The sequence below is a fragment of the Tursiops truncatus genome, chromosome 2, assembly GCF_011762595.2.
Source record: "Tursiops truncatus isolate mTurTru1 chromosome 2, mTurTru1.mat.Y, whole genome shotgun sequence".
Taxonomy (NCBI): Eukaryota; Metazoa; Chordata; class Mammalia; order Artiodactyla; family Delphinidae; genus Tursiops; species Tursiops truncatus.
The window spans coordinates 62,756,361-62,780,371 of NC_047035.1; the positions used below are offsets into that span (position 1 = coordinate 62,756,361).

At 36.8% G+C, this 24,011-nt stretch overlaps 2 long non-coding RNA genes across 2 annotated transcripts in view; one reads left to right on the plus strand and one right to left on the minus strand.

The window, feature by feature from the left end:
• LOC141277981 (uncharacterized) overlaps positions 1-9,928 on the minus strand; it is a 300,462-nt gene extending 290,534 nt beyond the window's left edge. The window contains exon 1 of the long non-coding RNA XR_012329998.1: positions 9,671-9,928. This is a non-coding gene — a long non-coding RNA (uncharacterized lncRNA). The remainder of the gene's footprint in view (positions 1-9,670) is intronic.
• Positions 9,929-11,412: 1,484 nt separating this feature from the next.
• On the plus strand, positions 11,413-22,230 carry LOC141277840 (uncharacterized). Its single transcript, XR_012329698.1, has 3 exons — positions 11,413-11,656; positions 12,531-12,710; positions 22,145-22,230. It is a non-coding gene; the product is annotated as an uncharacterized lncRNA (long non-coding RNA).
• The last annotated feature ends 1,781 nt before the right edge of the window (positions 22,231-24,011 follow it).

Below are 24,011 nucleotides of genomic sequence, written 5' to 3' on the forward strand. Positions count from 1 at the left end.
CACATTTTCCCTCATTTCTTTGGACTGTATGAACCTAAGGACTAAATGGACAGGATGGAAATATGCACAATTATTATTGTGGCTTTCTGTGGATTCTGCAAAGAAGCAAGAGTCACCTGTCTGTTGAGAACCCCACAGGTTGACACCCAGGCCATGTCAATCGCTCTCTCTCACCAATATTTTGCCACTTGAAGGAATCTTCTAACCTAACCTCACTGACCAACCTACACTAAAAAGTCTCCACTACAGCTAAGCAATTTGTTTATCACATTTGATTTCATATTTGTTTGCCTTTTCACACCCAAGTAAAGCTGTCTGAGCAAAAAGGCACAAAATCAACACATGTCGAGTGAGGCCCTGCATACTGTTTTCATCAGAATATATAGCGTTTCAGGAGCAGAGTACAAAATCTGTTAGTGGAGAAACTAACAACTAACTAATATCCAGGAAGTCCCCTTTGGACTCGCCTAAGATAGGGGTACATAAACAAGCACTTCATAAACTCTTATTAATGACAATATACTAAAAAATATTATAGCATTTAACAGTTGTTTGTTGCATATACAATACATAGTTTTAAAACAGGAAGTACAAAATACAAGGGTTCTGATATTTTACCCAGGTTGAAAACTGACTTTCAAATAGCTGCAGCATGCTCGTTGGTATCATCTAGATGAATCTGAATTTCCAAGTAGCAATGTTTCACATTTCTGAATATATGAATAAATGAGTTGTTCTATGGTATTCGCTACACACACACACACACACACACACACACACACACACACACACTTTCAGGTTTGAGTCAAGTATGTTCACCCACTCTGCCTTTCACTGGTGCCTTCTCTTCACACACCCATAACTATCCGGCACAGGGTGAAATCATGATTTAGCAAAGGGGCAAGTAGAAGGTGAAATGGAGTGCTATCTCCCCTAATTGCTATTTAAGTGAGACAATAAAAAAGATGAAACAAATTAAATTAGCTAAGAAGAGCATCCCAACGAACTAACCAAGATAATCAACTTGGAAAATTAGCTATTAAACCTCACACATGCTCATTTTCATAATTTTGTGTGTTTGCTTATGAAACACAACCCACCCCCACTGAAACTGCTGGGATGAAGGTCCTCTTCATTTCTCTGAGATAAGTCATTTGCCCTTGGCCTTGATGAAGTTCGAAGTGAGATTTTTTTTTAATGCCCTAGTTCATCAGTTCGCGTTTCAGTACTAGAGGGTTTTGATTGGAATTGGAAAAGTATGTAAAAGAGAAGTTTACTAGTCACCTTTCTGAATTCCTCCACCTGATTTTATTCTCACTTCCAAAAGTGTGCTCCAGAATGTGGGTTTTGGCTTTTATTATTATTACCTTTATGTATAATCATCATCATCAAGTACCTGATCTTTACTGATTTTTGGACTACCTTCCATAGATTTTTATGAGATTTAATAATTCCTACTTTTTAAAAATCTTTTCTATCTCATCATCGCATGTCTCTCATTGTTAGCCCCTCTTACACATAGGTCTTCATACTTATAAACAGCTAATTCTTTATTGCTCAGATAGTCATTGAAAAGACCACAATCATTAATATAATCTGCAGGCAATAAATATCCATGCTTAATTTTACCCAGTAATGCTAATTTTATAGTCCATGGAGCTGTTACTAGAACACAAAGTAAGTAGCCAAATGAGTTTATGTGAGTCTCCTTTTGCACTCCCTTTATACACACTGCTTTGCTAAATCATAATTGCTACCCAGGGCAAGACAGGTACTGGAGCACACAATTTACATGGAAAAAATTTTTAAAGGAAGAGAAATAATGAATTTGGACGATTCACAATCAAGAAATGTGAGAGCCACTGTCCTGAAGATTAGCTATTCAGATAAGAATGTTTTAATTGAAAATTATGATGGATAATTTTATGTGTCAACTTGACTGGGCTAAGGGATGCCCAGATAGCTGGTAAAACATAATTTCTGGAAGCATCTGTGAGGATGTTTCTGGAAGAGATTAGCATTTGAATCGTTTGAGTAAAGAAGATTGCCCACACCACTGCAGGTGGACATCATCCAATCCATTGAGGGCCTGAATAGAACAAAAAGACAAAGGAAGCATGAATTTGCTCTCTGCTTGAGTTGCAACAGCCATTTTCTCCTGCCCGCCAACATCGACACTCCTGCTTCTCAGGCATTCGAACTTGGACCACGACTGTACACCCTCAGCCCCCAGTGCTCAGGCCTTCAGACTCAGACTGGAACTTAAACCGTTGGCTCCCCTGGTTCTCAGGCCTTTGGGTTTGGACTGGAACTACACCACCAGATTTCCTGTGCCTCCAGATTATAGAGGGCAGATCATGGGAACTCTCAGCCTCCATAATAATGTAAGCCAATTCCTCATAATAAATCTCTTTCTATTTATCTATACACAAACATATCCTCTTGGTTCTCAGGAGAACCCTGACTAATACAAAGATTAAGAACACATCTTTTCTTAGTGGATTATTAGTATGGCCTCCCCATCTTTTTCTTGAATTATCTTCATGGAGCTATTTGTTTTACCAAATATTTGAATCTACCCCCAAAGAAAACAGCTTCTAGAATCCTTCTTCTCTATAGGTGCATAAGCTGCATTCTGAACTTAGAGCAAGAGTGAATGATCTCAGAACTCTCAGACCAGAATCCTGGAGATCCCGACTGTGTTATGGGGTGGCTTAACAGTAGCGGTTCCACTGGCCCTGGGTTGCAGAAAGAAACCCAAACTTATGCCTGGCACTGAGAAAGCCAATGTTCAAACTAAGCGCTACAGTCTTGTTTATACTTTATCATTTCTGAAAAGAAAAAAAAAAAAGGAAGACCAAATGAAGAGGGAAACTCAAAATCAAAACGAGTAGGTAATGCTTCAGTCCAAGTGCCTGATATTAGTATTAATTTTAACTAAATAGAAAATGCCTAATAGCATGCAATTATATTAAAATATATTTTCACTAGAAATACAAAGAGGTCTTACCTTTTGAGGTAGAGGTAGATACACAATTGTGCATTAATATTAACTTGGTAGATACACAATTGTTCATTAATATTAACTTCTTTACACAGGTTGAATTTATCAGAAATAGAATGATATGTGTCCCCGGTTTGCAAATGTATGCAAACATTTAAAATGACAAACACATTTACTAAACTGTCATATCACCAGATGCATTTTTGCCTCATTAGGAGGCAACACATTAGATTCTCAATAAGACAAATTAGAGTTTTTGATGTTTTATCTTAGATACATTCAAATTGTTTTGTTGTCTGTTAAGTTTCATTCCCCAAATATTTACTGAGTACCTACTATTTCCTGGGATATTGTATTTATTCTGGGGATACCATATAACAGATGAATTAGACATAGCCCCTGCTCCAAAAGCACTCACAGGCAATGAGTTTGGTGACAGACCAGAAAAATATTACTATGCATCTTGAGAAGTAAGTATTTATCTTGTAAAAGATAAAGTAGAATACTGCACTTTAAAACAATCCATTTTGCTCCTCTGAGTTGTTAACTCTTAATTGTTTGTTAAATCTTATAGTTGCCTTCAAGTATTAAAAAGAAAATTAATAAATGATAAGCATATATAGAATCCCAACTATGCTGCAAGTATTTTACATTTAAAAATAATGCACCCTTCTCATAATCATAAACCGTAAGAGCTGAAAGAAAATTTATATTTTTAAAAAGTAAGAATTAAACTAACCTGTTAGAGGAAGAGAGGTCAAAGCTAAGTCTGAGTAACATTAATCTAGGTCACATGTTAAATAAATAGGCTTCCATGGTCTATTCTTTTTTTTTTTTTTTTTGTCTTTTTTTTTGTTTGTTTGTTTTGCGATACGCGGGCCTCTCACTGTTGTGGCCTCTCCCGTTGCAGAGCACAGGCTCCGGACGCGTAGGCTCAGCGGCCGTGTCTCACGGGCCCAGCCGCTCCACGGCATGTGGGATCTTCCCGGATCGGGGCACGAACCCGTGTCCCCTGCATCGGCAGGCGGACTCTCAACCACTGCGCCACCAGGGAAGCCCCATGGTCTATTCTTGATGCCTACGGTACATTAAAGATGGCTGCAAATTCTTTGCCACTTTTTCTATCAAGGGGTAGACCCCTCCTCCTTGAATTTGGGCAGTCACTATTTTTGACCAATAGAATAGAGCAGAAATGATGCTGTGCTAGTTTTCCAGGCCCAGACCAAAAGGAATTGGCAGTCTCTTAGAACACTCACTCCTGCAGTACAGCCACTGTCCTGGAAGGAAACCAAGGAAACCCCACGTGAAGAAGAACCAAGAACCCTGACCAAAAGCCCCAGTCACGCTCCCAGCTGACACAAATACCAAGTTGCCAGCCACCTAAGTGAGCCATGTTGAAAGTGAATCCCCTGGCCTCACTCTGGCTACCTCAGCTGCCACCACGTGGAGCAAATGTGAGCTTCCCAGAGGAGCCCTTCCTGAATTCCTGATCCACTAGATTGTGAGTCAAGTAAAATTGGGTTTTGGTAGGGGTTCATGGCTACATACTAACACACTATCAGAACAGAATTTAATCACCATTAATACCATCACCTCCCTGTGTGACATGATTAGGAGTACAGGTTCTAGATCAAACTCCTGGATCCAGCTGTGTGACCTCAGACAATTTAAGCTCTCTGTGCCTCAGATTCTACAAAATTAGGTTAATTTTAATCTATATCAGAGGAGTTTTGAAAGAATGAAATGAAATAATTCACATAAAGCACTTAGAGCCTAGCGCATAGCTAACATTATTGAGAATTCACTATTAGTATTGTGGGAAAATCTTCTGAATTAGAAACTACTGACTTTTAAATAGACTTTGAGAACACATCTATTCACAGCTTGGGATTTGTCTATATATTAGATTCTTCAGCTTTACTCTGCTGAGCTTCCCATATAAAATCATGAGCATTTCAATGACTGTCTCCCTCAGGGTTAATTTGGTGTTATCCCAAGCTCTTATATTTCATGTACTGTGAAAATATTGTTTCAAGAAATGGTCTGCTCATCAAAACCGTATATCTCAATTGTGGTAAGTTTATAATGACTTGCCATGTTAGCAAGATAAATCCAAGGTTAATTTAATGTGAGTATTTGAGATTTATTTTATTTCTCCTGGCTCTGTCAATTTAAACCTCTCCTGCACTTATTTTTTTTTTTCTGTTCAGTTAGAAACATTATTCCAGCCAGCAGATCCACAGGATAAATTTGCAAATACCAGTTTCCAAACTTTTGAATTGTTTAAACTGAGTAAGAGTTGCATCCCCATAAGCATTTTTAAATTGTTTACCCTGCTCTTAAACATTACTGAATTCTGCTACTACAAATTAGCCAGATAACCTACAGTTATCTTAGGGTCTAAAATTAATTTTGAGCAATTCTACTAGCCATATCCTGTAAGAGAGCTTGTGAGGAGAAAAATCAAGAAAAGCCTAAAAAAAACAAACAAACACAAGTTTGCAAATTGAGGTGTGAATAATAAACCGGTCCCATTAAATTAATGTTGTAATCCAAAAACAATTAGTCTTCCTGTGAGATGTGTATATAGGAGCATATTCTCAGTAGATTGTTGTCAGAAATTCAGAATAGTATCATATATCAATTCATAATAATCTCCGGACATATCATGAATAGCATTACTTAAAATATCTTAATTTGTGCATCAGGTTCTTCTAAATGGGAAAATTCCCTGAATATTTGTGCAAAATGGAGGCAAAGAACACTATAAATTGAAATGCAGTAAAAGGAGTTTATTTCCAAGCCACAGCTTGGAATCATGTCTCTTTAGAATGTTGTTGGCAAAGAATGCATTCTTGATTAGGCTTTGTTGATAGGCAGAATGTGGAGCACATTTTCAGTTTCCTAAGTCTCGGTGACTCTAGAAATCCAATTCTGAACTACATAAAATAGCTCATCACAGTTCCCCCTCCCCCCACTCAAAAAAGCAATACTCAACAAGGATAGAACTGACAGCATACAAGAGAGTTAATGATTTCTAGAGTGGTCTCTGGATATATACACAAAAACTACTTTTTTAAATAGATGTTTTTAAAACATCAGGAAGGAGAAAAAAGTTATAAGGTCTAAATGAGGAGTCAGCCAATGCCAATGACAAAAAAGAAAGAGGAAGAAGATGGAAGGAAGAGGGAAGGATGGAGAGACCAGCATATTTGGGGAGGGGAGCTCGGAGATATTCATGAGGGAATTATATCATGTGTAATCAGAACTGCTTCCAGAGCGGCTGTGCCAGAAGTTGTTGCCCCCCAAATCGGCAGATACTTACAGAACTAAGAATGAGAATGCCTGAAGTCAGTTCCCTAATTCCACCACTGGCCAACTGTATGATCTTAGAAATATCTTCTGCCTTTGTTTTGCCAGCTATATAATAACAGTAATTACCACATGCCGTTTACTAGTCCTATTGAAATCCATGAACTAAAATTCCTTGAAAGCCGTATGTAACTTGTTACATAAATGATGTAGCTTCACGGTTCTAGTTTTTGTCATCCTTGTTCCAAGAGCCCATCCCAGGTGTGAACCTTCATGAGCACTGAGGCCATGTCCTTTTTTAAACCTGATTCCTTAGCAGCTTGTTAGTTTCTGCTTCTTACATGGTAGGCAGGGTCAGAACCTTCACAGAACCAGAGAATATCCCTGGTGTCCTTATTTGTACTGTTATCATTGACCTTTACCTACAGGTCTCCCTCTTGGCAGCTCCCTCCTCTATGGCTCCATATCTCATGGGGCTATAACATTTCTGTCATCAGATTACCTCCAAATACCCAGTCCCCTGGCAAACATTAAGTCAAATAACACCATCACCAAAAGGTATTAAAACGTGAGGCTGCACGTTTTCCATTTCCCCTAGAGTCTCACTCTTGGTGATTTACATGACTGCTTCAGAATATCAAAATGCATTTTTAAATGTCACCATTTGCAGGGATTATTTGTATATTGCTCTCAATTAACTTCAACTTCAAAATCTGGTTGGTCAGAATCTTTTCTTTCTTTCTTTTTTTTTTTTTTTTGCATCATATCTCGTGGTCTCACTCAGCACTGGTTTAATTAGGTTCCCAGCTTGCTTTCACCTAGATCAAAAGCAGGAAGAAGGGACTTGAGGAGGATTATCATAATAAACAAAATATGCCTGCTCGTCCTTTGATTCTCCATTCTGTGTGTTTTTTCAGTTTGTACTGTAGAAATAATGAAGGCACAACATGCCTATGCTACATATGATTATGCAGCAAGGGTACTGCAGACACTTAAATATTAAAACAACAACTGTGCTATTTTAAAACTGAACCTAGTTTCAAGCTCAACATTTTGTCACAAGAGAATACAGAACAAATAAATCATACTCTGTGTTTAACAGTCTACACTCTTTCAGAAACCATACTATCAAGAGAGAAATGTCATCCAAACCATTTACTTGTAAAATTGTACTTATACTAATTTTTTAAATTGACAGAAAAATCATGAGATAGAATCATCTATAATAAGAAGCAAAGAGAAATGTGAGAGATCATTCAGGGAAAGTGATTTCATGGAAAAACAAAATCTAGGTGAAACACTAGCTAGGAAACCTCATGCACATCATTCAATCTTTGATACTCATTTGATAATTTTTCAAACAATGCAGAAGTATACAGTAAAAAAGTAAAAGTTTATCTTATTCCCTCACAACCCTTCAACTAACTCCCACTATGCTCTCATGGTAGCCACTGCTCAGAAATAAGATGTAAAGGTTTAAAAGCATTCTAATGCCATACACACTGCTATGTATATGTAACATTTATAAATGTAATCATACGAATAATATCTAAATGGATGTACACGCATTAATTTATTGATTTTTCTTTTGATATCCAGGTTGTTGAATATCCCAACAGATACATCTTCGGACATATGTTTAAATATTTTTGGAGTATATATTCCTAGGAGTATCACTGCTAGCTCAAAGGATATGTACATTTTTATTTTGGTATCTTCAGCCAAATTTGCCTTCCAAAAACTGACTAAGGCAATTAAACTCTCACTATGTATGAAAGCAAACACTTCCCTACATTCATCCACACTGGACACTATGTTACTTTTTGTGTTTCCCAGTACAATTATGAATTTATTCTCTGTTCTGTAATTTTAGTGGCATCTTGGAAAAGAGCAGAGGTAAAGTATGTGCTCAGTTCTCTACCTTTTACTAAAGACATCACTAAATATCTAAAACTGGGAACAAAATACATAAACCTTTTTTCTGAGCAAAATTTTTAAACACACACACATGGTTATCTCTAAAATATCCATATAGGGGTGGAGTGACAATCTAGAATTCTTTAAAAGTACAGAAGGGTCATTAGATTGCAAATATCAGAAAGCCACAGTGGCGTCTGAAATTTTGTATAGTTCAAACCATAAGCTCTAGGGAAATTGAGACTTTTTAAGATTAGAGATAGTTTGGTATTTAAGAACACCTCAAAAAACTGCCATGCGAGATTCTGGAAATTAAATATAATAGTTACATTTATCACTAGGTCTGGTTACAAACAAAAATCCTATTATTATAACAATTCAACATAGTGCTTTATGGCACTAACCGTGAACAATTTGTCCAGCCTTTGTTTGAATGGACAACAGAATAAGAAAGGCACACAACCAACCTCTGTAGTAGCTAATTAGAAAGCAAAAAGAATTAAAACAAGAGTAAATGTGCACATTCTGATCAATATAACAGAATGAAGAGATCAAAACTATACCAACTATACAGCTTAAACATGAGTATATCATAAAATAACATTATTAAATAGAGAGTAGGAAGGATTATCTAACAAATAGTTTAGGGATGATTAAATCAAGAATAAGTTAAAAACATGGATCTGCACTATACATCATTTAAGAAAATTAACTCCAGATAAATTAGAGAGATTAACATAGAAAATCAAATCCTTGAAAAATTAGCAGAATAGAATGATTGTCAGACCAATGGAGAAATGTTAACTTTCTTATCCTTGAAGTATAGAAGTCACAAAGGTAAAACTGACATTCAAATATGAAAAATTGTTTTATTTTGTTTAATAAAAAAGGAAATAATATAAGCGACAATAGCATTGCTATTTTCAAGAAAAATATCAAGGCCAAGGATATAAACAGACAATTGATAGAAAGAGGGTAAATACATATAAAGAAGCAAAGCTCACTCTTGCTGGTATTCATAACAAACTTGAGGCACTGACGCTGTTTAGATTGGCAACATGTTTTAAAAAGTGGCCAAAACGGTTGTTTAGACCTTTTGGAAAGCAGTATGATCCCACAAATAAAGAGCCAGTAAATTGTTTATACATTTTAATAAGAAATAAGAAATTTATTCTAGGAAATAAAACTATTTACTATGCCTGATACTTTACATATATTATCTTGTTTAATTCAACAAAAGAAAAAAAACCCATAAGCACAAATATACTCACTGCAGCACTTTCTACAAAAGCAAAAGCGTTTTAAATGCCAACCGCAGGAGAAAACATTAAGAAAAGAATGCTCTTCTGACATAGTATGCATCTGTTTAAAAACAACAACAGCAACCATTTTGAAGCCTGAGTAGATGTGATAAGAAATAAGATAAAAATTACTCACCTGAGACAACTAGACATCACGGTGATCGTTTTAAGATGTATAGAAATGTCAAATCACTATATTGTGTACCAGGAACTAGCACAGTGTTGTAGATCAGATTTGTGGCTAGCGGGGCGGGTAATTAGATGAAGGGGGTCAAAAGGTACAAACTTCCAGTTATAAGATAAATAAATACTAGGGATGCAATGTACCATGTGAAAGAGATAACGAACACTGCTGTAGATTATAAATGAAAGCTGTCAAGAGAGTAAATTCTAAGAGTTCTCATCGCAAGGGAAAACTTTTTTTAGAAAGAGGAGCAAACACCAGGCTTTAGCAGGATTTGTTGGTCTCTAAGGACATGCACCCTGTTTGAGAGAGACGTAAATCAACTTGAAATTCCTTTCTGGACTCTGCCCTTTTGAAAAAAGAGACCTAGGTTTGGCTCCATTTCTTTATTATCATTATTCAGTGATACAGAAAATGCTTATAATATAACCACGCATCACTTACTGGAAGGAATAGGAAATGACCAGCAGGAGCTGCTAGTGAGGAGAGTTACACAGGTGTGGGGGCTCCTGGTGCATGCCAGACAGGTGTGACCCCTGATTTTGAGGTCATAGATCACACCCCCATAGCAACCACCAAAGTTTAGGAACCAAGAAAATAGCCAATGCTTTTCAAGCTAGGAGGGCTAGTGACAAGTAGTGGCACATACTTGGTGGTCAACAATGGACACAATAAAAGCAAGGAGGTTTCCAAAGCTTGGGCACCCACTGAGGCCTTCCTTTTTCAAGGCCCAATCCACTACTCTAATCTAGAGGCAGACCATTAATGATGAAGAATGCAAATGTTAAATTTTAATTATAAAAAAAGCCAAAAAGAGGAGGTGAGATGAACATACCCCCAAATTAAAGGTTTGATTAAAGTGTGTAATTTAGCACTTCTTAAATTTTCATAAATATAATGGTTATTTTTTTAATTATTTAAAAAATCTTTTATACAATAAAAAAATAAATAAAAGTGCTGGCAGTGACCACACATTTCAATGAGTGAACACTCAATGACTTTGATTACATATTAATGAAATACAATAGAAAAATGGCATGGGGCAAGATACTTCCTTCACCAAAGGAACATAATATCTAAAAGTTAATCTTTCTATGTAATGGTTTTCCCACAGAGACATGGAATGTTCAGATATAGATTTTTCGCCTCCTATGGAACTAGTTGTTCTTATAATTTAATACTGTATTTTCAAACTACCTGGGCCGTTTGACACTGCACAGATGAAATGCAAAGATCTGTCTAATCCATCAACAAATTTTCATTGACCATCTCAGATGTACAGGTTTTGAACTAAGCTCTACAATAATTTTTGCATTAATTAAAATTACTGTAGCTAGAAGGGTTTTTACATTTTCAGATACTATACCATGACTGCAATTCAGTTGCAGATAATGTTTGCATTGCGGGGGTGTGAGAACAACACTCTACGGGGAGAGCCCCAGTATCCTTTGTCGAGTGAAATGAGTCTCTGTTAGTGGAGTTGTATCATAGTTGTAATTTAATACTATTTTTATTATCTTAAACCCCCTTACCTTCAACTTCTAAAATACAAATGGTACTTTTTCTTATTATATAATTAGAAAACATCCGATCGATTATTTGTGAATTACCTTGCCATTTTAAGTGATGAAATAATCAGTGGAGGTCATTAAATGACGTCATAATGTGCTAGAGCCTTTATCATACTGCAGAGTGTTACAACGTATACATCAAGTCTTATTTGAACATTAGCCCAGTGTATAATTACCTGTTAATGCTCTCAACACCAAGTGCCTTGTGGGGTCTTTTCCTCAACTAAACTCGTCAAAAACAGACTGTAAAACATCCCAAATCAAGGAAGTTTAAAAGCACTTATCTCAATGGGCAAAGAATTGTGTATGTATATATATGAGTTTTTACATAATTTTCCACCTAGCATTTTGGATCAAATAAAATAAGGTATGTTGTTTTATATATTATTGCAAAGCATAGTGTAATAATCTTCTTACACTGTATGCTATACTTTAGGTGATAATTAAGATTCTTGAAAATTAGCTAAAAATCAGTACCTAAGAATCAGATACACCTAATACATTTCATTGAGACGAAACATTTCCTGGACCAGAAATAGAAGACACTTAGAACCTGACTTTAGGCTAATCAATGGTATAACATCCTTAAAGAGAGAATTTGTTGGTTAGAGGAAGATCGGTTGGGATGGAATTTAGGGAAATGAATGTTTATCCACACATTTGTCCAAGGAAAAGTACGGCCTCACTTAGGGACCTGATCAGTGCTAGGAGAGGAATGTCCTTATTATGGCCATAGTTTCTTCAGGCTCTCATAAGCTAATATCCTGATGCCTTAAACATATGGAGTTTATAACTCCCCTTGACCTGATTCCAAGCTCATCAGGTCACCTTCTGACTCTAAACCTTTTGAGGTAGTTCTACAGGGATAGTACCCCATCCCTTATATTGCTTAGTGCAGATTAATAAAATATTCTATCTATACAACTGCCAAGAGTTTGGTTAACATGACTCTGTCCCTGAGAAACTAAACCACTCTTAGTGAACTGACTAAATCCTATAAATAGATCAAACCCTTACACACATGCACACATGCATAACATTCAGTTTTTTTGTAGGACTGATTTAAAATTTTATTTAAAGTCTACCATGATAGATAGGTCTTCAGCAACTTTTTAAGAACCCAGTTTGCCCCCTGTGGAGACAGGTTCAAGGCAAGTCTCATTTTCTTTACATATGTTTTATACCCAATTACTTATTTTGTTGAAGGTTTAGACACTAATTGTCTTCTATGACCTTTAAAGAAAATTTTGAAAACAGGAAATTTATCCTTGCTTCAAAGAAGGTTTTGAAGAGCACAGAGCCACTTCTTCAGGATGGAGACAGCAAGAAGTTACAAAGAAGAAAGCAGCGTGAAAAAATGCAAGAGAGAATCTTCAGTCTCCTAAGGCAGGTCTTTCAGAAAGGCTTGAAGAAAATATTAGGTATAACCATATAAGCACAAACACTTATTTCAAAGTACAATAATAATTATTTCAAAAGCTCATTTCTATACTTCTACTATTAAAATAATAAAGAACTGTCAATGGTCAGAATAGCAATAATGTTCCAAAGCAGGTTTCACAAAAGCCAGTATGAGGCCAGATATTTGAGTCCAAGACACACTAACCCACTACTGTACACTGACATACACTGCAAAGGTAGTGGGGCAGGACTGCATATTTCAGAAAACATGGAGAGACCACTTACATAAGAAACAATGCTTAGCGAATCAAATGTACTATCTGTACAGTAAGATTGGCAGGGTTTTTAGGAAGTACTTTAAACCTAAAGAATTTTTGGAAAACTCTAAAAAGAGAGTGGTGGAGGTAAGGCATTGCTGGGTGGGAGGGGAGGGAGAGAGGGAGAGAGAGAAACAGAGAGAGAGAAAGTAAAAAGAATAAAGGTTTAAAATAAGTTAAAATTAGAAGATATTTTAAAATATCAAGAATACAAAACAAGAAACTCAGAAATGTAGAAGATAAGGATAAGACTGTGCTAATATATTAAAAAGTTACAGATTTTAAAATGTAAAAGCATAAATCATTAAAGGTGGAACTAAAGCAAAGGTAGCTATAAAGAAGAATGTTAAAAGAAAAACATGATGCTTTAAAAATTTAAAAGAACAGGGAAAATTAAAATGGATCAAACATATCCAAACAATATTCTAAAAAACAGGGGTTTTTTTAAAAAGTATTTTGAGGCCAATATCTTTAACTTTTTTATTTAGAGCTCTTCAACCACACAAAAGAGTACAGAGAACAGCAGGGTTAGTGCTTGCAAACCTCACCTGGTCCTACAACTAACAACCTATATGCAATCTCATTTCTGCTCTCCCACCTCCCCTTCCTTTCCTCACTCTTCCTCCTCCCTCCAGATCCTTCCCCGGCTCCATATCACACCATTTTTTCCTGGGTGTTGCACTCATCTAACGATATTTCTGGCCAGTTCACTCACTTTAAATTATTAAAGCACTCTTACTCTGGTGCTCAAGACTCCTGTTCATGATAAAACTTTGTTCTCATTTCCATGTGAAGACCTTCCTCCTACCTCACACCGTTCCCCACCCCTTTCTGTCCCTTCCTCTCTAGTGTGTGCTAGACTTGGCTCCCAAAGCCTGGCGTGGGGAAGAATTGTGCTCCACGCTCTTATAGCCTGTAGTTTCAGATGTTTCTCTGGCTGAGTCTTGCAAGGAGAGGAAGAGGAAAATGACCCCCTCTCCTGTGTGTGGTGATTGTCACTGCTTCTGTCTAACCCTCACTGGATCACAGCTCTCTCTCTGTGGGTGGATTCCAATGCCAGCTGTCTCGTGGGGTGTGCTGGTGGCTCTTTAGGGGTCTTGATGTGGGAGATGTGTCTCAAGTCTGACTTTGAAATCCTCTGCAGTCCATCCATGGCCTTTTGTCCCCAGGGCCCCCTTGCTCAGCTAACAGCACCCTTGAGTGGTCGGGAACCAGCAAGACAGCTTATGCCCAGCCACCTTCCGCCGTGCCCAGGTGATCCAAGGGACACTCTCAAATCCTTGTGGCACTGCGTGGTGGAAATGCAGGATGCCCCCAGCCCAATCCACGGCCCTCCTCTCAGCTGTACCATTCTTCCTCCCTCTCAGTTATCCCTAGTGGCTTGGCAACAATCAAACAAAACAGATCACCACTCCCCAGCTTAGTGAGGCGGGGAGCCATTCCAGAACTGCCAGTTCTATTGGGATGGAGGATAACTGGACCAAGCCATGAACATCACCGCTGGGGATAGGGGAGCAAAGGGGAAAGGAGTGTCATTACTCCTCAAGCTGTGCCTTCCCTCAGAAGGCACGTCCTCCTTCCCCCTAGTTCTCCTGGCAGGGGGTTGGCTGTGCTTTTCTCTTTATTTTCTTCTTTATGATTTTATACATGTCCAAAACAATTTTAAAGAAGCTGTTATGATTGGATTTTTTAAATTAAATCTACCCATCCTTCTAGACTAATTGAAATATAACCCCTTTCATAACGCCTCCTTGATCACTCATGTAATCACATGGAAACCTCTCATTCTTCTGATTGCTTATTGTTCTTTTCTTTCATTCTTAAGCTATTTAGCACAGACTATCCTATACTATGGCTATTTTTTACATGTTTTATATCACTTATTATAAATGAAGCATTTTTCAGATAGAGTATGCCTCCCCTACAATGTGCCCTCCTGAGCACAGTGACACGCACAAATAAATCCCTCAATAAATATTAATAATTAAGAGTATTTTCAGTTTATAGAAAGGAATACTAAATAATTGTCAAGTTTTATTATATTACTAAATCTCTAACATTTATTTCTAACAGCATGTAAGTATGGAGTCAGACTCTAGCTGAATTTTCTCAAAAGCCAAATTTGACTGTATAAACTCGAATAGAACAGGTTTTCTTTTTATACTCAAAAGAAAATTTGTGTCTTATTAAATAACTGATAAAACTAGAGAAAAAAACACTAAAAAAAAAAGTCTAAACCAACACAGAAAGCAGGACTTCTTAAAATGGGAGTCAAATAATTATTGGTGTAATTGTTTATTGTATATTTTCCCACTAGACTGTAGGTCCCCCACAAGTGCAGAGATCATTTGCAGCTATATAACCAGCAACTAGCCCACTGACTGGTACATAGAGGTTGTTCTGTAAAAATCTGTGAATGAATGAAAGGAAACAACATTAAAACTAGAATTCCCATTGATGACAAAGATATAGAGATATACGTTCAAGGGGAAAACATTGTATATCAATAACTTTATAAAAAAAAATAATAGAGAACCTACGTTCTGTTGCTGAGAAGTCAAACCTCTTCCTTATGATCCAACATGGATCTCTTGACATGATCCCAGGTTTCATTTCCTGTTACTAGAGTACAGAGGTTGAATCCAAGTCTTGCTAAACTTGGAGTTATGTAAGGCTCTTAGAACTAAAAGAGGCTACTCCATCAGTTCTCTTACCAGTTCATTCTTTCAAAACAGTTTTGTGATTCTAGTTATCTGCACTGAACTGTCATTCGAGCATCACAGGAAATGAACTTGGAGCTTGAGATAACCCTACCAGTGGAGTGCCCCAGAAGCCCTTGCATTCCTACAGGCCACAAAAGGAAAGGGTCCCTCTCCTTTCAAGTTCAATTTACACCTATTAATCAACAAAGGGGAAAGCAGTTCATCCTAACATATCTTTGCATAGGCTTACAGATCACTGCTTACCACTTTTATAACAATAACAGAGTCATTCTACATCAGTTGTGTAGTTTAGCCAGGCCTTTTCAAGTAATAATAGCAAGGGGAATTCCTCATCATTTTCAAAGTAAAACTGTGAGTCAATTTTCACATATACAAACTAATGGAAGCACAAAAAACTAGACTTAGTCTCGTATGTACTGGCCTAGGCAACAAGGCCAAGAAAGGCATAAAAATGCACAGGCATCACAAAGTCACCAACCAAGTGCCATATCATTCTAAGATATGTCTAAGTTTAGAGTTACAGTTAGCACACCCCTAGGGCCAATCTAAATAACTATGTACTATATTTGGATTCCTTACTGGAATATTTTTTCCCTTTTCCCAGAATATCAGGCAAAACACAAGCTCCTTAGTTGGAGCCAGACATGGTCCCACCAGGTCAAATTTGGGGAAAAGTGTATGGGAAAGCTTGCTTATTGATGGCTTGACGAGACTGAGAAAATAGAAAACGTCACTTTCCAGTAGTGTATATTTAGCCACCCTCACCACCAGTAAAATCATTTCTTTTCTTTTTTCCAAGACCTAAAGGGATCAAGCAATATCCAAATAATTAGTACCATTTAAAGATGCTGGAAGCTTCAGCACGGCAGCAGGCAGCTCGTGAGTCAGACTAAGACACTGGGACACTGAGAAGCCAATTTGAGAGCAGTCAGCTCTGCCTTTTCCTCTGCAAATGCTGTCACACCCTGCTCCCAATTCACTAAAGTTCATCCCCAAGGTCAAAAGAGCTCAAAGAAAATCTAGGTCAGTGCTTTTTGTGATTTAGGAAATCCAGTTTACAGTCTGTAAAGAAAAAGACCTTCTCTCTGGAACACAACCTGGGCAAATCAGGAGACATAACTCTGTCAAATAGCTGAAATGTTAGCACTAATTTGGGAAAATATAATTGGATTTGCTCTGAAGCTACTCTGTTAGGTATCAAAAAAGGGTAGCCTTTGGCTCTCGTACAAGATTTAATACACTGTGCACTAACCGAGTAACTAACTTATGAGGCTATCTGGGAAAATTCCTGAGAGAAGGAGTCAAAAGTAACTCAATGCTCCGCCCACACTATGAAGGTACCATGCCTGGCTGGGTGGTTAACTGACTTGTCCCAGCATGCTCTGAAAGAGCTATTTTCTCTATCCATAGGCTAGATATCCAATTTTATGGGACTCTTAAAACAAACTGGAATCAAATTCCAGAAAGTATGCTGCAGAGAACAGCCTTAAATGACAACCCAGGAAATAACATAAGACGTTCATTTTCAGTGGCCATAGTTCAGACGTTGCCACCTCATCTCTTAGATGTGTAAGGTCCTCAGAAGGTAAGAGAAATGAAAGATCATGATCCAGACACACTCTCAGTAACCTGGGTAGAAAAAGGAAGGAAATGATGGGACATGATACAAATCTGTCTTAACCAAAATAGTGAGGACTCAAAAGGACCTAACAGAGAACAATAATAAAAGCTTAAAGAATCACAGGCAAAGAAAGACAAGTGTATTAATCTGCTCTTTACCTTGACACCATGAAGTCCAAAGTTGATATAAATGTCTCGTTGCTCCCATTCTAACCTTGGCACTGTGTTGAAAATAATGAAAGAAAACAGAAGTTGGCATGATTTTTTAGCAGCTTTATCGTCATCACTACATGACTAAGCCACTTAAGAGAAATGGGTGACCCAAGGAAAGGAGAGTAAGAAACTGTTTATCAGTAAAATGTTCATTCTATATAAATTCTGGATTATATTCCAACACAGAGAATCCTAATATATGGGCTAAAAGTCACACAACAAACTTGATCAAACTCTGCCTGACAAAAGAATGTCTATATTCTGCTAAGAGAATCAAAACCTTTATTCCTGAAGATTTCTCTAAGCGAGATTGGAAGAATCAGAGAATTTGCCACGAACAGATTTAGATTTTTAAAGAACTAGGGCTCCTCGTTACAGAATAGTCTTGAGGAACGGATTCACAGGATTTCCTTGATATCTGAAAGCAGAATGTTCCTTTGAAATCTTTCATAAGCCAAAATGGTGTGAAGTGAAGGAACAATTACCTTAGGGCACATCTTACTAACGGATGCACAAACTAAATCGAAATAAAGCACAGATGCTCACAGACACAGTTCAAATCGATAGTGGCTTGATGCTGAGATGCTGAGTGTAGTTCCCCAGGAAGGGGCTTGGCGGTGCCCCTCTCACTGCCAGGGTGTGCACTGCCTCTGTAACAACTCACTGCAAAACAAACGCTGAACGCTATTTTCTATTTTTGCCCCTTTTGGTATAAGTGAAAATCCTCTGCGGATCTCTTTCAGTTAGCCAAAACAGGTACTAATGTAAGTCTTTTGTAAAAGCAAAGTGGCATAAGGTGAACTTTCAAAAGAATGGGGATACCTGCAGTGGCAAGAGTAAAAGCAGGGAGACCAGTGGAGAGACTATTGGAATCATCCAGGAGAAAAATGGCGGCGGCTCAGACAGGGGTGCCAGAAGATGATCACAAGTGGTCAGTTTGGGGGTTTACTTTGAAGGTATTGATAGAACTGCCAGCAGGATTTGCCAATGGATTACATACAGGGTACAAAGGAAGAGGAGAATCAAGAATGATCCCAAGGCTTTTTGTCATGTGAAACCCAGTAAAGGGTTTTGCCATTTAGCGCAATGGTGAACAATGGGTGGAAAGCAGGATTAAGAGGAAAAAGTATGAAGCTTCGTTTGGATGTTAAATTTGACATGCTTATTGACATCTAGACAGAGATGTCATTAAAAAATATCTACATGAGTCTGGATGTCAGGGGAAAGGCAGGGGCTAGAGATATAAATGTAGGTCATCTGCATATAGATGATATTTAAAGTCATGAGACTGGATGAGATCACCTGAAGAGCACGTTTAGACAGACAGAGAAGAGGCCAACTCAAACATTTGGAATCAGGAAGATGAGGAGGATACAGCAAAGAGGACTGGGAAGGCATAGCCAGTGAGACAGGGGAAAAAAGAAACAACAAAACCGAAACACTGTGAAGCACCAGAAGCCCAGTAAAGACCATATTTCAGGAAAAGGGGAACATTATCTGTGTCAAATGATGCTCTAGGACCCAGAATGGTGAAAATTAAGAACTGATTGCTGGATTTGGCAACATAGAGGTCACTGGTAACCTTGACAATGAAAAAAAAATTTGTGATGAAATATACATGACATAAAATATATTAGAGTATAATATTGCTTGAACCGTCCAAACTGACCCATGATTAATGTTACTCTAAACAACTTCTCCAGAAGGAGATTAAAAGAAAAAAACGGCACTGCTACTGGTAAGACCCAGATAAGAGATAAGAGTTTTACTTTCCCTATCACAAATAAATGTCTTCTTCATAACAAAATCAAGGTTTTTAGCATAATATATTATGTAATAATAATATTACAATAACATTATAATATGTAATGATAATATTATAAACATTAATACGAAAGAAAATCAGCCAGTGTACCTCCTCATGACCATTTGAAAATTAAAGCTTTAAATTGGAAGTATTACCAATAAAATTCTTCCTATGTGTCCGTTCATTCACTGGCTCTCCTCCTCACAAAATCCAGCCTTTGCATAGCCCTGTGTAAATCAAGCTCTGTAATTCCCTTCCAAATAAAAGCACCTAAATATAAGGTTCTTATATTAAAAACAATATAACTTAACTGAAATATAATAAATTTGACTAAAATTTTAGAAAAACAGGCCCACATAGGATTCCTTTAAAAATTATCTGGGACTTTCTTAGCCCACATACACATTAAAAAATACTTTTAACTATTGTACTATGGAATCTTCTATAAAATAGTTCAAGTACTCCACATGTAAGTTATTATCTTATGCACTTGCCCCAAATTTCTCTTTTATATTAATTTCATAACTCAAAATTATAACGAAGATATTATAATCACAGACAGGTTAGAAACCCATTGCAATGTAAGATTTAAAACAAACCTCCATTATGAGCTCACTAGCATTTAGAGAATCACTGGTAAATTTGTCTAACTAATACAAACAGAAAAAAATCAATACAACTATATAAAGATTTTGTATACCGGCAAGGTGTTTAAGTAAACCTGAACAAATAAAATAGTTTGATATGTTAGGGTGATAGGACTCTGAGTGGGTTTTTTTTTCTAATTTTAGTGATTTTTTTTCCAGTGTATTACTTTATCATGTAATAACATTTATAAGTAAATAAATGTGGGGTAGTGGGTGATGAGAGTGCATGGTGGTCTTAAGGCTATTAACAGGTAGCAATGTCTTTCTTCTTCTTCCATTAAGTGGTAGAATTCTACTTCTCTGCTGCTTGAAGCTAGATTGGCCTGCTTTAGCCAATGGTGTTAGTGGAAGATTTAAGAGCTAATATGTGCTTCCTCGTGTTCTCTTTTTTCCCTGCCTTCACAATGGGCAATGCTACATATAGAGGCTACTCCATCAACATAGGTTATAGCATTAGACAATGACAGCAATGATGCAACACAACTCCCAACTCATTATTGATGAATATGTGAATGAGAACTAAACCTTTGTTATTTTAAGCTACTGAGATGTAGGGCTTATTTGTTACTGCAGCATAACCTAGCCTATTCTGACTGATGCAGCAGAAAATAAATAATTCAATATAAAGGAATTTTGAATAAAGAGAGTTTGTGTGACTTTCAAAATTACATAAATCATCAAGGTTAAAATTGGAGCCCAGTTACCAACCCACAGTCCTTCAAACTGAAACCTGAGTGATTTGCTTTACCTGAAAAAATCATACATTTTTCCAAATAGGAAACATGATTTCAAGTTTAAAAATCTCACTTTACTGTTGTGAAATAAAAGAATGCTATATGCATGAATAAGTCTTTTAAATTGCAGCAATAATAAAATTGTCACTTTTGAGTAAAAAATAATGCCACTATTAGTAACTTTCTTTCCACCAAGTAATTTTCCTAACTTTATGCTTAAAAATAAAGTTGCTTATACATTCGGGCATAAGTTTTGCTTTATTATATTATTATTAATTAGATATAATTTTACTAAGGCTATTTTTAAATGAAGATATAATTTTACTAAGGCTTCATATTTTTAAGTGAAAACACTTTCTGGCCAAAAGATTACTTTGATCTTCAAAATGCAAGCCAAAATCTGTATTAAAAAGACAATATATAATTAGATAAAGTGAGAATAAAAAGGCACAGGTTTGTGCTTCTCAAATACTTAAACTCTGCCCCAAGAGAAATGTCATCAAATCCATATAAGTCAGAGTTGCACTGTGAAATACTAGTATTTAAAATAATTTTGGACTAAGCATGAGTCTACAGAACCCATTTTAATTCAAGAACAAGTAAATGCATTGTTAAAAGCCTAAAATTCCTCATCCGCCACATATTTATAGTCCAGACGAAGGAATATGTTTTATTTTGAGATTTCCTTAGTGATCTTCATAGAGTATTTTCTCAAACTACCTATTAAATCACTGAAAAGTACAGCACGATTTATCACAAGTTGTGCCAGATCAGACAGTAGCAGGGAGAAAAATTAAGGGGGAAAGAAACAGACTAAGATGTTTCAGGTGCTGCAATGTTATTCATATTTAGGTCAAGAACAACCAAGTCCAAATCACTGTAAGGAAACAAAAACAGTGAATCCTAATAGAAATTTAAAGTTCAAAAACATTAGCGCTGGTCAGATGTGTTATCTCCTGCACTGGATCACAGTTTAATCTCTAGATTCTCTACAGCTTATATAAATGGAGTATTTAAGTTAGTTTTACTTTCCTCTGTTCTGATGAGGTTCTGCGCCCTAGGGTGTGAATATATTTATCGATCACAAAAGGTTTTTAAAGACAGCAGAATCAGATTCAAACCTAGTGGGCCCATCACACGCAAGGTACTAGATCTCATCTTAAATATCCCTCCACCATGCCCCACTTAAACACACAGCTTTACTTACAGTATATCTGAAAATACTTTCCAACTCAGTGCTGGTGAACACTGAGAATGAAAAATTGGCTATATATACATGCACAGCTGTATATATGCCCTTTATACTGAGCATAATTTGGAAGAAAAACCATCCTAGACAGATGTCTGCTCCATGGTTTATAAGAATATGTGATAACATCCGCACTTTTTACAGCTAAACCCTTGAAATCTGGGAGACAGACAAAGGAACCCAAACGTGAAGAGCATTCATTAAAAGATGTAAATAGCCAAGATCCGTGCTGTTTTGTTTCAATCTTCTTTATACTGTTGAAAACAGGAAAGCCTCCTGTCACGCAGGCTCCGGGATTCTCAGGGCCCAGTAAAGGTTAGTGACATTTTCAATTCATGTTTGTTTTCATTCTTCTAATCATGAACCCTGTGCTGGCCTGAGAAACCAGCTGAGCGTAATCCATAACCTTTTACAAGTGAAACATTAACTCACAGCCCGTTCTGATGTCTTTTTAATGAAATACAAAAGTAAAAGCAAAAACACCCACAATATACATGATAACACAGTAGCCAAATGAGAAAGTTGGTTGAAACTTTCACAGAACAAAGTTCTACCTAGTTTAATGGTCAAATATCATTCACTAACACTAACTCCAGCCTAAATTAAGGATGAATAGCAGTACAACAGCCAGAGTAACATCCAAATAGATAATCAAGAAGTTACTAAACTTTTTCAATTTTCCCATTAATTACCAATGCAATATCTGTAATAGGCACGTACCACAGAAAATACATTTTTTCTCAATCCTTTATTTGCATAGTTAAATGGATGAGTTTCTAAACTGATCAGAAATATATTGCTGCATCATCTTTTTAAATTCCCATACCCACTGCCTTATAAGGTGCTCAGCAATATGGACTATTAGGTTCAAAGATAAATTGCAACCCAGAATAAAGGTCCTAATCATTTCAGTGATGTCAATAATTTACCAGCTTGAAGTTGCATCTCCAAAACCATCTCCTGAGAGATAATGGGCATAATGTCTCCTGGAGAGTACATTATTAACCAAGTATCTAAGAATCTGGCTTTGCCATCTCAGTTGTAACTCTCTGAATCAGGGAATTAAATGGAATGAATGTCAAATCTTTAAGGACACCAGGGAAGCAACTAATAAGCAGAATCCAATTGAATTACACAATGGGAAGGCACTAGACCTGAAGAGGCAAGTCCAATATGTGGAGAATATAAGATCAACGTTTACACCAAAAAGTGCTAATTTCTATCCCAGATCAAGAAAAGACAGTATATGAAGCAAGTATGTGGAACAAGACATGATTTCTTCATCAGAGATTACTACCTTGGCCAAAGTATGCCAGGCCAAGAGGAGTCTTCTGAAAGTATAAGATCAAGAAACATGTTGGGAATTCCCTGGCGGTTCAATGGTTAGGGCTCCGCGCTTCCACTGCAAAGGGCACGGGTTCCATCCCCGGTCGGGGAACTAAGATGCCACAAGCCACGCGGTGCGGCCAGAAAAAACCGAAACATGCAGACTGTGAAGATTTATATTCTTCATCCCTACATCTTCAACACGCACAGACACAGCATCAATGGTTGAAAATACTCCAGTGAATATAACACAACCCAAAGTTTGAAGAAATCAGAAGAAGGGCAGAAATGGAATAGGGATCTTTGTCTCTATTAACACTGATTTCATTAGCTCTAATTGCCTCATTATTATAAACATTATTATATTCATATTTGTTTTATCTCAAACTAATTTAATTGATAGAATTCTGTGTCCTTGCTATTATATGATACAATTAGCTCTCATTAGTTCACATTTCACTCATCTTCTGACTGATTGCACTACATACTAATGCTCACTAATATCAATATGTAATGTAATCAGTCAGGAATAAAATGTGGCTACAGTGTCTCTAAAACGATCACACTTATCATTCTGATTGTCTTCAAGGTACCAATACCCTTTCTATAATTTCTGTCTTAATAATGTCAAATTTGGTGTTAATAATAAAAATTTTACTATACTTATTGACACACTGATTAACCA